The following is a 13708-nucleotide window of genomic DNA, read 5'->3' as shown; positions in this document are numbered from 1 at the left end:
GAGTTAACATCAATTCATAGTACGAAATCAACCTAGATATCCATCGGATCAATACTAATTTTTCTTCTTCTTTGGAATCGAACGTTAAATGTCAAAGGTATTACCCAAACAAACCTTTCTTTTCCATTTTTTCTCTTTGCAACATGTGATGTGCATCTATGAATCTCTGATTGATGTTTACTTTATTATTAAAAAGTTTGTTTCCTTTGTGTTTTTATATTCAAAATCTAAAAACATCTATTTTATCCGTTTTAAAATTTTTGTTTGTTCTCTATTTTCTCTGTACACTAAACATAATTTAAATCTTGAAATAGATGTCATGATGATTGCATATATTTTTGCCATGTTGTGAGTATATTAATGTTCTTGATTAAAAAAAATAAAAAAATAAAAATAAAGTAATTGCTTGCTTTAATGTCTATTTTCTTTATATATGCAAGCTTGCCGTTTTTATTTGGTTTATATTATGCATGCTTGTTGTTTTTGTTTTAATGCCTATTTCTTTTAATGCATATATTATGCTGTAATCTTTATTACATGCTTATAATCTTTATTACATACCATACCATATATGCATGTTTGTATCTTTATCACATAGCATATATGTCTGTTTGCATATTTATTACATACTATATATGCTTGTTTGTATGATAAATAAATTATATTTGTTTTTATTTTATATCTCGATTAATGTGATATGTTATACTATTTTATCCACAATTTTTTTTTGATGTGATGTTGTATGCATTATTATATCAATTTTTTTTCTTTATTCACTTAATAATATATTAGAACTACCAGTGTTGTAATGTTAAATTATGCAATATATGGTTTGTTATTGTTAAACATATCCATATTATTTGTTTGCAAATTTTTTCAACCTCTATACTATTAAAATGGGTTTTGATGTTAATTGTTGACGGTTGATAAGTATTGTCGTCCATTAACGGGGCTATAGTTTTGATTGGACCTTGAAGCGACCGCAACACTATAACCAAAAAGGAACTTGGTTACCAAACGGTTACCCATGTTTAACCATCAAGAAAGTTGGTTAGCAAACAGATTGTTTGGTTTTTTTTTACAAGCGGTTTGAACCTTAAAAAAAATGATTTTGGAATTATTTATTTTAATATTCTTTATCAAGGTCCTTTACATTTAGACTCCAACTTAACTCAAAAACAATATTTTGGATTAAAAAGTACTTGGACACCATTATTGTGTTTTGGGTGTGGAAACCATTTCTTCGCAAATCATAGAACCTTTGACAATGACAATGCACCATCTAAAAGGTAGAGCTAAATGTGCCCTTATATTTCTAAGCAATGCATCCCAATTTTTGTGGAAGGACTCACAAAAAAGGATATGAGTCATTTTTTTTCCTTCCATTTTTCTACTTCATCCATGATATTAACGAACCAGTATATAGTGAAGTATGACAACAAGAGATTCACTATCTCTTATAAGATATTCATCCTAAAGTAGGTGGTTGACATGCATAATGAGATCATCTTGAATTTTTGAGATAAAGAAATTTCTTAAATTCAGCTAATTATTATAGCAAAGTTGAAAATGGAAATAACCCTGAAGTAAATGAGGGTTAAACGTACCGACTCATATAAAGCATGTGAAAAGGGACATATATGTCATGAGACAAAGATGTATTTTTTTCCAGCAATAATGAAACCAAAGTACATGTATAAATTGAACATGAGATGAAGCTAACATGTAATTCTAGCTCTCACCAAAGAGTTGGCAATAAATCTTCTTATCAGTATTGGTACAAGCAATGTAATGCAGGTACCATAGTAGCAACCAATTTCCATAAGAAGGTCATACTTTAGACATCAACTTTAATGACAATAAGAACTTTGCCTATGTAATTGATTTAATTAAACTAGATCTGATATCTACGCTTATGTAATGAAAAGTACGTCATTCCCACGAGGCATAAATTCTCTAAAGCACTTGAGATATATATGGTTGAAAAATATATCATCCCCCTGAAACGTAACATATATTCACTCTAAAGTACTTGAGTTGAATCCCACTTTTATTAGGTAATAAGGTCACAGAACTTATTAAATCTCTCAAGACTCAATGTCTAACTGATAGTGGTTTTTCTCCCACTAATTTAAGGAATGTACACTACTTGTTGAACTAATTCCTTATAATGTGACTACTATGATTGGATCATCGAGCGAAGCACTGCTTAAAATTTGTTGTCGAGATGAAACAAAGACTAAAAGTCACATAAGCTCTGTACGTATTAATGACTAATCACACCTTGTTAAATTCCAAAGAAATCCATGTAAATGGATATCATGTGGAACCTCACAATATGAGAATGTAATTGATTGCATATTTTATAATATCTAATATATTTGGAAGGAAATATATTTTAGAGAAACTAATGAGTCAATCTAGTGAAATGTAAATCACTATAGTATTTGGATTATTGAATCCATATTGACTCCGACGATGAAATGTTGGGAATTGGCTCAGGATTTGGGCATAACCATAAAGCAACTTTGGTTGTGACATGATGATCGTTTTGAGTGGACTCGTACAAACATCAATTTATTTGAGTGAACAAAAACGGGAGAAAGATTGAAGAATGCGAAATGGCAGCATATCTCTCAATAAGTGTTCTCTAAAATAGATGTACAACCCCCCATATTGCTTTTAATTAAGAAAGCATATCACTTAATTCACAAAGTCTTCAGTAAAACAGGATTGAGACCATCCTAAGATACAAATGGTAACCAATCCATATTACAAAGAAAACAAGGTGAAATTTACAAAATATTTCATGCAGAATACGGACCATTAAAGTGACTTATGGCTCTGGTGAATGTTTTGACATTTTGGACAAGTTTTAGTTCCCAAGAAATTTGCGTATGGAAAACTACTGGCATATATTTTACATGTAAGGGCTCACCATCCCTTGTAAATGCTAGCGAGTGTACATCAAAAGGACTTGATGGTTATTGCATGTTTAATAGGATCAATGGAGAGCATCCTGTACCCCATGGTCTCGCAAAGGCTATTATCAAAGGTTACAGATGGTGCCTAAGGCATGGTTATGCGTACAAACATACCTTTAACTTCTTGGGAATATGCAATATTAACGTATCTTAACTTAATTCGTTTTAGAACCCACTATTAGTCAACCTTTTATGCGTTCCAGTTGGTAACTGGATATAAGCCTGACATTCACATTCTTACGCATTTTTGGTTGCACTATATATGTGCCATTACGAGTCCACATCGTATTATGATGGGTCACGAAAACAATTAAGTATTTATGTTGGATATTTACTCCCAAAAATTATCCGCATTTTAAAACCTTTGGCAGGAGATCTCTTACCGCTAGATTTGCGGGTTGTCATTTTAATGAGACAATCTTTCCATCGTTAGGTGGAGATAAGAAAATGTATTTTCTAAAGGAACGGCAAGAATTGTCGTGGTGTGCTCCCACTGTATCTCATATTTATTCTTGTACTCCACAAATGTAAATGTGAAGTGACAAAGAATAATCGATTTCCGAAAGTGCAAAGATATCGAAAATGTGACAAGATCACACTTACCAGCTGCAAATGTTCCTGCAAGGTTAGAAATCCTCAGTATGGGTACACCATAGACTATAAGGTGTTGCAACTACACTCTGTGGAAGTGTGGTTAAGGTCGTGGCTCCATAAAGGAAGTTGGAGAGACCACTTGGTTCGATCAATCTTCACCTAGAAAGGAAGTAGATGAGTAAGGCACAACATAATTTGTATCATTAATGAAATCATCTCATTTTATTGTCTCTGACTATGTCCATGAATCAATACTGGAGGACGCTCCGAAGTTTAATGATTCCAGAGAACAATGACATCCCAAGTGGATTATGAGAATGCACACGAGTCAATGGAAAGATCATGCAAGCATATTGATGATTAATTTCTTATACACTTGCTTAAGGAAATAAAGCAAGATGAGATCGAACCAAGCTCCGTGTTGCTTAATTTCAACGAAGAGCATATTTTGCCTATACAATCCAGGTAGAACTTGGTTCTTTGACAAATATACAGGTATTTGGTGTGGTAGTGCTAATCAACCAAGTGTAAAACCTATTGGACATACATGATTATTTGTCACAAAGCATAATGAGAATAAAGAAGTCTTAAAGTAAAAGGACTCTCCCTGTGGCGCGAGGTTTCTCACAAATCCCTGGAATTGTTCTCTTGTGATGAACGTTATAGTGTTCCGCTACTTAGTTAGCTTGGTAATTTCAAAAGGACTTGAAATGCAGCATATGTATGTGGTTGTTACGTATCTCTGAAAGAATCAAGAGATAGCAGATATTTACAAAAGTATTTGATAGTCTTTTTTTGCCCAAATCAAATGAATCTAAACCACATAGTGCGTTTACAGTTAGATAGAATAGATTCAAGCAATCAGGCGGATGTGGTATACCCGTCTAAGTGGCTATTAGATTTGAAGGGGATAGACAAGTAAGTTATTTTTCCTTCCGTATTCATAAGAAAGTTCCTGATTTGGAATTATAGCTATTTATGTTGATGGTACAGACATGATGTACTCTTGGTGTAATAAGAGACCTTAAAAGTTATTTAAAATCCGAATTTGAGATGAAAAATCTAGGGAAAACTCGATTGAATATTGAGCTTGTGGTATATTATTCCACCAGTTTGCATATGTCTAAAGTTGTCAGGTAGTTTAACAAAGACATGCATCCTGATAGCACACCCATGATTAGTCGAGGTTCAACTGTAAGTAAGTAACCATTTCGTCTAAAGGAATATGACGAAGATGTTGATGTGATTTGTAGATAGTGGTAAAAGTGGTTCGATTCTCAGACTTGTGAAGGATATTAATTAAACTTAAATTCTAATATTAAAATAGAAAACTCATTAAAAATTATAGCAAACTCAATGAAAGATGATATCAATACTAAAGAAACACTGAGGCTAAGATTCCATTATTTTCCAAGTTCAAAGTGATTAAACCAATACTTATATTTATGCAATTTTCTTGTTTAATTTGATTCTAAAATATTGCAACAAGTAGATTTTCAAAAGTAATAATTGTAAATACCAAGTATGAAGCATCAAAAGTCTTAAAAGTAAGCATACTCCATCAAAATAGATCACAATCACTCAAATAAAAATCATATTCAATAATAGTTCAAGGCAAATAATCATATAATTATTGCAAATAAAAAGATAAAATAGAATATACCATTTTTTTTTTTGGAAAATAGCTTCCTCTATCGCCTCAGCAATGGGGTTTAGCTCCTCATATTAACCATGATCTCAAAATGTGTGTTTGTTGCTCAAAAGATGATTAAAATAGTGAAAAGTAATAACACAGACTGTTTGCAACAGTGTATTGGTGTTGCAAAACAGCTGTTACAGAAAAACTGTTGCTTTGTCGCTGATTTTAAGACCCTAAAATAAGACTGCCCTGAACAGCTTAATGTTCTTCAGCTGTTAAACAACGACACTTTTCTGCGACTGTTTACCGAGCGTCAATGTTCATCGCGTTCTTCTTCTTCAGCAGCAGCAGTAGCAGAAACAGAGTTTGGTAAAGCTCTGATTTCTTCTTCTCTGGCTCTCCTTAGGTTCCCAAACCCTCGACACCTCTTCTATATGACCCAAGACATCTATTTATATCAAAAATACCGATTAAATCTCTCCCAAATCTTCCAAAATCTGTTTCCTTCTCTTCACGGCCAAGTTGCGACAATTTCTTGTTTTAGGATTTCTACGCGTTTCTGAGCTTTCCTTTTTATTCTAAATTCTTCCTTAGATAGATACAAATTTTTGGGAAGGTTTACAGCACTTTAATCTCTCTAAAATTCCCTAAAACAGGTCACACACGTGACTTCCCATATTTTCTTGTTGTGAGAAAAATCCGTCGATTGAGCCCATTCTAATCGATTTAAACACCCATATCAGATTCCTAGACCTATAAGGAGTCTATCCTATGAAAATCAGAGGTTTAATCGACCTCAAACTCCTTCAAATCACGATTGCCAAAACTCCTCTTTAACAACACTTTTTTCCCGCCAAAAACCTGATTTTTGAATGTTGAAAAATGGTTGCCCCTTATCCAGAGTAGGGATGCGATTAGCAACTGCCTGGAAATGGGATGCCCCTTCGTAATTAGGTTACCCCTTATCCAAAGTGAGAGTCCGAATAGCAAATATCCTCCCGGTGCTTTCCGACAACTTTTCGAGCCAATTTTTTCCAAAAATGTTTATTGGCCAAAAATACCTACAAATAAATAAAACACCATAATAACTACAAAAATGAGCCCTAACAACATATAGAATCGAGACAAATCGGACACAAAAATGTGTCTATCAAATACCCTCAAACCTATTATTTGCTAGTCCTCGAGCAAAAATAAAATCCTAACTCACTGTCGCAGGCATCATCGATTGCATTTAACGTATGCAATAAGCCTTTAAACCCCTAGGTGTCCCTAGTGGCGGAGTATTGTCTCCGGAGGGCTTACCAGAGATATTCCCACAAAACCTTTTTACTCCAGACCCTAGCTATCTACACAGAACCTTGGAAGGCACTAAAGAATCTCCTTGGTTGGCATACTTATTGATTATAGGAGGAAGTACCCTGATGCGAAATTCCAATTGTTGTACACGAGTTTGCACTCAAGCATACTAAAATTCTCATGAAGTGACAGAGCTCTAGTCAGATAGTCGCACTATGGACATCAATATCCGGAGTCAAAACTAATCACATGGATAGATCAAGAAGATGGATATAGAAAAACATAGATGGTTTTGATGTTTACTAGGTGAACGGTGTTTCTCATATCTGTCTGAAGGCCTCCGCCAAAATGAACCTATCCTAATGGACTGAGATACTAGTCTGACTAATATCAACACACTGGCATATACAAGGGAACCAGTGATTGATAATCCTAACTCTAGGTCAACACAACTGGCATATACAAGGGTTCCAGTGGTCGACTTTATTGAATTTATTCCAGTTGGTCTGATGGTCTGGTCTCTTTTTTTTTTTTTTTTTTTTTTTTTGTATCTCAATCACTCTAATTCACCCTAGCATTGGTAACAACTTGAATCGTGAGCCCCACCTAATCACTTAGAGAAACATAGTTTAAAAACAAAAAAAAAAAGAAGTGAAAAGGACTCAACGAGATATGGTGAAACTATCATGTTATTTCTAACACCTGAGCTCTGTGCTTTAATGAATAGACTCTTTAGATGTTGCCATCTAGTCAGATTGGTTCCTCAACTCCTACAACCAAAATGCTTCCATCCACTTAGATTGGTTAGTGCCATCCTTACTAGGGATAAATTTCTAGGCTCTGGAGTTTATTTATTGCAACGAAAAGGTAACAAAAAGTTCTACCCCACCCCCAAACTTAAATCTAACATTGTCCTCAATGTTTCTAATCAAAGAACAGTACCATAAATATAAGTAACAAGAGGAAATAGTAAAGAGAGAAGTCGGAATGATAGTACCTGGGTGAAGTGTAACCAAAAACCTACAAAAATATGGTCAATCAAGGTAAACAGGGTCCTCCAGAGGGACCTCCCCAACATCACCTGTAGGAAAAGGCTCTACAAAGGGCTTCAATCGCTGACCGTTAACCTTCGAAGAACTACTACCATCTGGTGTCTCAATCTCAACAGCGCCATGAGGAAAAACAGTACGGACCACAAAAGGACCGGTCCACCGAGAGCGCAACTTCCCGGGGAATAGATGCAAACGAGTGTCATACAGAAGAACTTTTTGACCTGGAGAAAATGACTTTCGTAAAATATTCCTATCATGCACAAGTTTCATTTTGTTCTTATACTCCTTAGCACTATCGTATGCATCTCTACGAATCTCGTCCAACTCATTGAGCTGGAGCTTTCTTTGAGCTCCTGCCTTGTCAAGTGAAAAGTTTAAGTTCTTAATAGCCCAATAGGCTCGATGCTCTAACTCAACAGGCAGGTGACATGCCTTTCCAAACACTAAACGATAAGGTGACATTCCAATGGGTGTCTTAAACGCAGTACGGTAAGCCCATAAGGCATCAGTAAGCCTCGACGACCAGTCTTTCCTATTTGGATTAACTGTTTTCTCTAGAATACGTTTAATTTCCCTATTGGAAACCTCTACCTGACCACTAGTCTGAGGGTGATATGGGGTTGCTACTTTATGGGTAATACCGTATTGTTTCATTAAAAGAAAAATCTATTACAAAAGTGTGAACCTCCATCACTAATTATAGCTCGCGGCGTACCAAAACGTGTAAGTATATTCTCTTTCAAAAAGGACTACGACCCTGTGGTCATTCGTTCTACACGGAACCGCCTCAACCCACTTAGACACATAGTCTACAGCGACAAGTATGTAAAGATAACCAAACGAAATAGGAAATGGACCCATAAAATCAATGCCCCACACATCAAAGACCTCAATCACTAAAATAGGGTTCAAAGGCATCATATTTCTACGGGAAATGGTTCCTAACTTCTGGCAACGCTCACAAGAAACACAATGACTATGGGAATCTTTAAACAACGAAGGCCAGTAAAATCCACACTGCAAAATCTTAGCAGCAGTCTTCTTAGCACTAAAATGACCCCCACATGCATGTTCATGACAAAAGGAGATAATACTAGACTGGTCACTCTCAGATACACATCTCCTAATAATCTGGTCCGGACAATACTTAAACAGATAAGGATCGTCCCAAAAGAAATGCTTAACCTCGGCTAAAAACCTAGAACGATCTTGCTTACCCCAATGTTGAGGGGTTCGACCAGTAACAAGATAATTCACTATATTTGCATACCAAGGTGATTGGGAAACAGAGAACAATTGTTCATCAGGAAAGCTATCCCTTATAGGAAGGGAATCACTAGGGGAACTAACAACTAGCCTAGACAAGTGATCTGCTACTACATTTTCTGCACCCTTTTTGTCTCTAATGTCTGGGGAAAATTCCTGTAACAATAGGATCCATCTAATCAATCTAGGTTTGGTATCCTTCTTAGATAAAAGGTATTTCAAAGCAGCATGATCTGTATAGATTATGATCTTAGAACCTAATAGGTAGGACCTAAACTTATCCAAGGCAAACACGATGGCTAAAAGTTCCTTCTCGGTAGTTGTGTAGTTCATTTGGGCATCATTCAGAGTTTTGCTAGCATAATAAATCACATGAAGTAATTTGTTTTCTCGTTGTCCTAAAACGACGCCTATAGCATAATCTGAAGAATCACACATAATCTCAAAGGGTAGGTTCCAGTTAGGTGCCTGGACTATCGGGGCAGTAGTGAGTAAAGTTTTAAGCTTCTCAAAAGCCTCTAAACAAGCATCATCAAAGACAAACTTAACATCTTTTGCAAGCAAATTGCAAAGAGGTCTAGAAATCAAGCTAAAATCCTTAATGAATCGACGGTAAAAACCTGCATGCCCTAGGAATGACCTAATATCTTTTACGGTTTTTGGGACCTGTAAAGTCTTAATAAGGTCAACTTTGGCTTTGTTACCTACCTCTATACCCTTTGAAGAGACGATGTGCCCTAATACAATTCCTGATTTAACCATGAAATGGCATTTTTCCCAATTAAGCACTAAATTTTTTTCCTTACACCTAGTCAACACTAATGTCAAATGATGCAAGCACTCATCGAAAGATGAACCAAACACTGAAAAATCATCCATAAAGACCTCTAAGAACCGTTCTACCATATCAGAAAATATGCTCATCATACAACGCTGAAAAGTTGCAGGGGCATTACATAGCCCGAAAGGCATGCGTCTATACGCAAAGGTACCAAAGGGACAGGTAAAAGTGGTTTTCTCTTGGTCTTCTGGGGCAATAACGATCTGATTATAACCGGAGTAGCCATCTAAGAAGCAATAGTGACTATGTCCAGCTAATCGCTCTAGCATTTGGTCGATAAAAGGAAGGGGAAAGTGATCCTTCCTTGTGACCTTGTTCAATTTCCTATAGTCAATACACACACGCCATCCCGTGGTCACTCGGGTTGGGATTAATTCATTATTATCATTCTGGACTACAGTGATACCTGATTTCTTGGGGACAACCTGAACAGGGCTGACCCACTTACTGTCTGAAATTGGGTAAATAATACCCGCATCTAACAACTTAAGCACCTCTTTTCGAACTACCTCTTTCATGTTAGGGTTCAGTCGACGTTGCATCTCCCTAGAAGGTTTGGAGTCTTCCTCTAAATGAATCTGATGCATACACACAGTAGGACTTATACCCTTAATGTCTGCTATAGTCCACCCTAAAGCTTCCTTATTGTCTTGAAGTACATTTACTAGCCTACTTTCCTGATCACTATCCAAATTGGAAGCTACAATCACAGGTAAAGTCTCAGATGGGCCTAAAAACACATACTTTAGAGTATCGGGTAGTGGTTTAAGGTCCAACTTTGGGGGCTCTTCTAAAGAAGGAATTAGGGTAGTCTCAGAAACTGGTAACGGTTCGAACCTAGCTTTCCATCTATCAGTGTCTAACACAGGGGTAGAATCTAATAGAGCATTCACCTGTTCAATAGTGCTATCGTCGTCAAAATCTAAACCAAAATGGGATAGACAACTTTCTAATGGGTCTTCAGACAAGATGTTTGGTAATGACTCCTGAACTAAGGCTTCTATCATGTTCACCTCCTCAACACATGTGTCATCTAGCTCATGAGGTTGCTTACTGACATTAAAAATGTTCATCTCCATAGTCATATTACCAAAAGATAAACTCATCACACCATTTCGACAGTTAATGATCGCATTAGACGTAGCTAAAAATGGGCGACCTAAAATCACAGGTATCTGGTTCTCTGGGTCAGGGACAGGTTGGGTATCTAGGACCACGAAATCCACTGGATAAATAAACTTGTCGACCTCAATAAGAACATCCTCGATAACACCTCGAGGGATTTTAACAGACCTATCAACTAACTGCAGTGTCATCTGAGTAGGTTTCATTTCACCAAGTCCTAGCTGTAAGTATACATGGAATGGCAGTAAGTTCACACTGGCTCCTAAGTCAAGTAAAGCTTTTTCTACCCGGAAGTTACCTATTGTGCAAGCAATGGTAGGAGAACCTGGGTCTTTGTACTTTGGAGTTGTGGTGTTCTGAATGATTGAACTTACGTGACTAGCTAAAAAGGCTTTCTTATGGACGCTAAGTTTTCGCTTTCGCGTACACATATCCTTAAGGAACTTGGCATAAGCAGGAATTTGCCTAATTGCATCTAATAAGGGAAGGTTTATGGTAACTTGCTTAAAAACCTCCACTATGTCATTAAAGTTCGATTCCTTCTTTGTTGGTACTAATAGCTGAGGAAATGGGGCTCTAGGCCTAAAATCAGACCTTTCAGGAACCGAATTCACATCATCAGAAACTTTATCAGTCTCTTCAGCTACTGGTCCTGAGAGGTGAGATCCTGAGGGGTGAACTACAGTATGTTCACTATCGGGCATGGTTACCTTATTGTCTACAACTCTACCACTTCTAAGGGTTCTAACAGCATTCAATTGATTCGATGGTTTTGCACCTAATTCATGAACTCCTCTAGGGTTGGGTTGTGTTTGACTAGGAAACTTACCTTTTTCTCTCAAAGAATCACTTATCAGACCAACCTGGGTTTTTAACTCGGAAATAGCCTGACTATTTTCTTGTCCTATCCTGTTACTAGCTTGTAGACTCTGTTCTACGGATAACTGGAATTTTGCAGTTTGCTGAGTTAACAAGGCGAGAGATTCCTCTAAACTTAGGATTTTCTTATCTGACTGATTCTGAAACTGAGCTAGTCCTGAAGGATTCTTAGTATAGCCAAAACCTGGGGGAGCATTAGAATTACTAAACTGACCTTGACTTTGGCCCTTAGACCACGAAAGGTTCGGATGGTTTCTCCAACCAGGATTATAGGTTTCTGAATATGGGTCAATCTTTTGACGGTTATCAAATCTAGTGTTATTATAAAGAGCATTGGCCTGCTCTTCAATATTCTGGCCTTCCCAAAAAGGCTCCACTCTACCACTAGTCTGGCCCACTTCTAAGGCTTCTAACCTTTTTGCTATAGCAGCAATTTTGGCATCTGATTCATAGCCTCCTTCTACCCTATTAACGTTTCCTCTACTTAAAAGAATTGTTTTCTGGGGTGCCCTACTATTTTCCCATTGCTGGGTTTTTTCGGCGATTTCATTAAAAAATTCCATCGCCGCATCAACAGTTTGGTTTTCAAATCCACCAGTGCATAGAGACTCAACCATGGTCGTTGTGGAATAATCTAAACCCTCATAAAGGATCTGAACTAGCCTAACCTTTTCTAAACCATGATGAGGACACTGGGATAATAAATCATTGAACCTTTCCAAATACCTATATAAAGATTCTCCCTCTTGTTGTGAAAATGTGCATATTTGCGTCCTAATAGACGATGTTTTGTGCCTAGGGAAAAACTTATTGAAAAAGGCAGATGTAAGTTGTTCATATGTCTCAATTGACTCGGAGTCCAAACTATACAGCCACGACTTGGCCTTATCTTTCAGGAAAATGGGAATAACCTAAGTTTCAAAGCATCATCATCTAAGCCTCTAATTCTTAGAGTACTACAAATTTCCTCAAAATCCCTAACATGGTAATAAGGGTTTTCATTTTCTTTCCCTAAAAAGATTGGGAGCATCTGTAAGGTCCCAGGTTTCAGTTCATAGGGTGCCTCCGTTTCAGCTAACTTAATACACGAAGGACGGGTAGTCCTAGTTGGATTCAACAAAGCTTTCAAAGTTGCCATTTCTGGCGCTATCGGAGCAACAGGATTCTTCCTCAGTCAAAGAACGTTCAAAAACAGACTCTTCAAAAGCCGGACTTTCTAGATTAAGGTAATCGAGACGCTTCGAACTACTAGGTTTCTCTTTAACAAATCTACCTAGTGCGTCTCTTTTACGTTCAGGCATACAATAGAATTTTCTAAATTGGAAGGGTAAGCAAACACAGATCAAGGCCGACTCAACCAAATCAAACCTATTGATTTCTAGCAAACAAAAAGCATGATGGCTCCACTTAGATTGTTTCTAGACCAGCTTCTAATCCTTCGAACGGGAATTCGTTACAATTTAAGCAAACCCCTCTGGAATCAATCCGAGTTAACGTAAGTTGAATAGAGGCGAGGGAAGCTCGGTGGAGCTTTGATACCCAAGGCCTCACCGGTATTACAAGGCGGCGCAGTCACGCATTCAACTTACAGAAACCGTCAAGAACTTCGAAGTATGCTTAAAAGAGTAACCAATATTTTTCGAATGACTTTCCTGTTAAGCTCGTTACCCTATCGGTCTCGTTCTAGTCAAAATTTTAGGCTTAGGTTCGCGTAGGTTACGTGTTCCTAAAGCGGGCAAGAAGAGAACGGTGATGAAATCCGAACCCTTATCTTGTATGGCCAGGCCTTGCCCTTTACTAGAAAAATAAATGTCCGTATTCAGTCCTCAACATATATGCATACGAAGGAGTCCAGTAACTCGCTGACAGGGGATTCGCGAGTGTTTAGAATCTTACCTCCCGTTCCAGACGGGGGATGAATCGGTTGTAGTCGACTCGGGCCACTGACTCCGATGTCTAGTGTACGAACCCAAGGTGCAGAGACAATATCGTAATTGTCCTCCTTCTCTGCAAACATTTATATTTAAAG

The 13708-nt window shown here is 37.1% G+C and overlaps 1 pseudogene; it reads left to right on the top strand.

The window, feature by feature from the left end:
• Nucleotides 1–12354: 12354 nt before the first annotated feature.
• LOC113325543 lies at nucleotides 12355–12454 on the top strand (annotated as a pseudogene).
• Nucleotides 12455–13708: the final 1254 nt, after the last annotated feature.

This window comes from Papaver somniferum, chromosome 11 (assembly GCF_003573695.1).
Source record: "Papaver somniferum cultivar HN1 chromosome 11, ASM357369v1, whole genome shotgun sequence".
NCBI classification, from domain to species: domain Eukaryota; kingdom Viridiplantae; phylum Streptophyta; class Magnoliopsida; order Ranunculales; family Papaveraceae; genus Papaver; species Papaver somniferum.
Note: the sequence above shows the minus strand (reverse complement) of the source record. Positions and strands in the feature narration are given on the sequence as shown.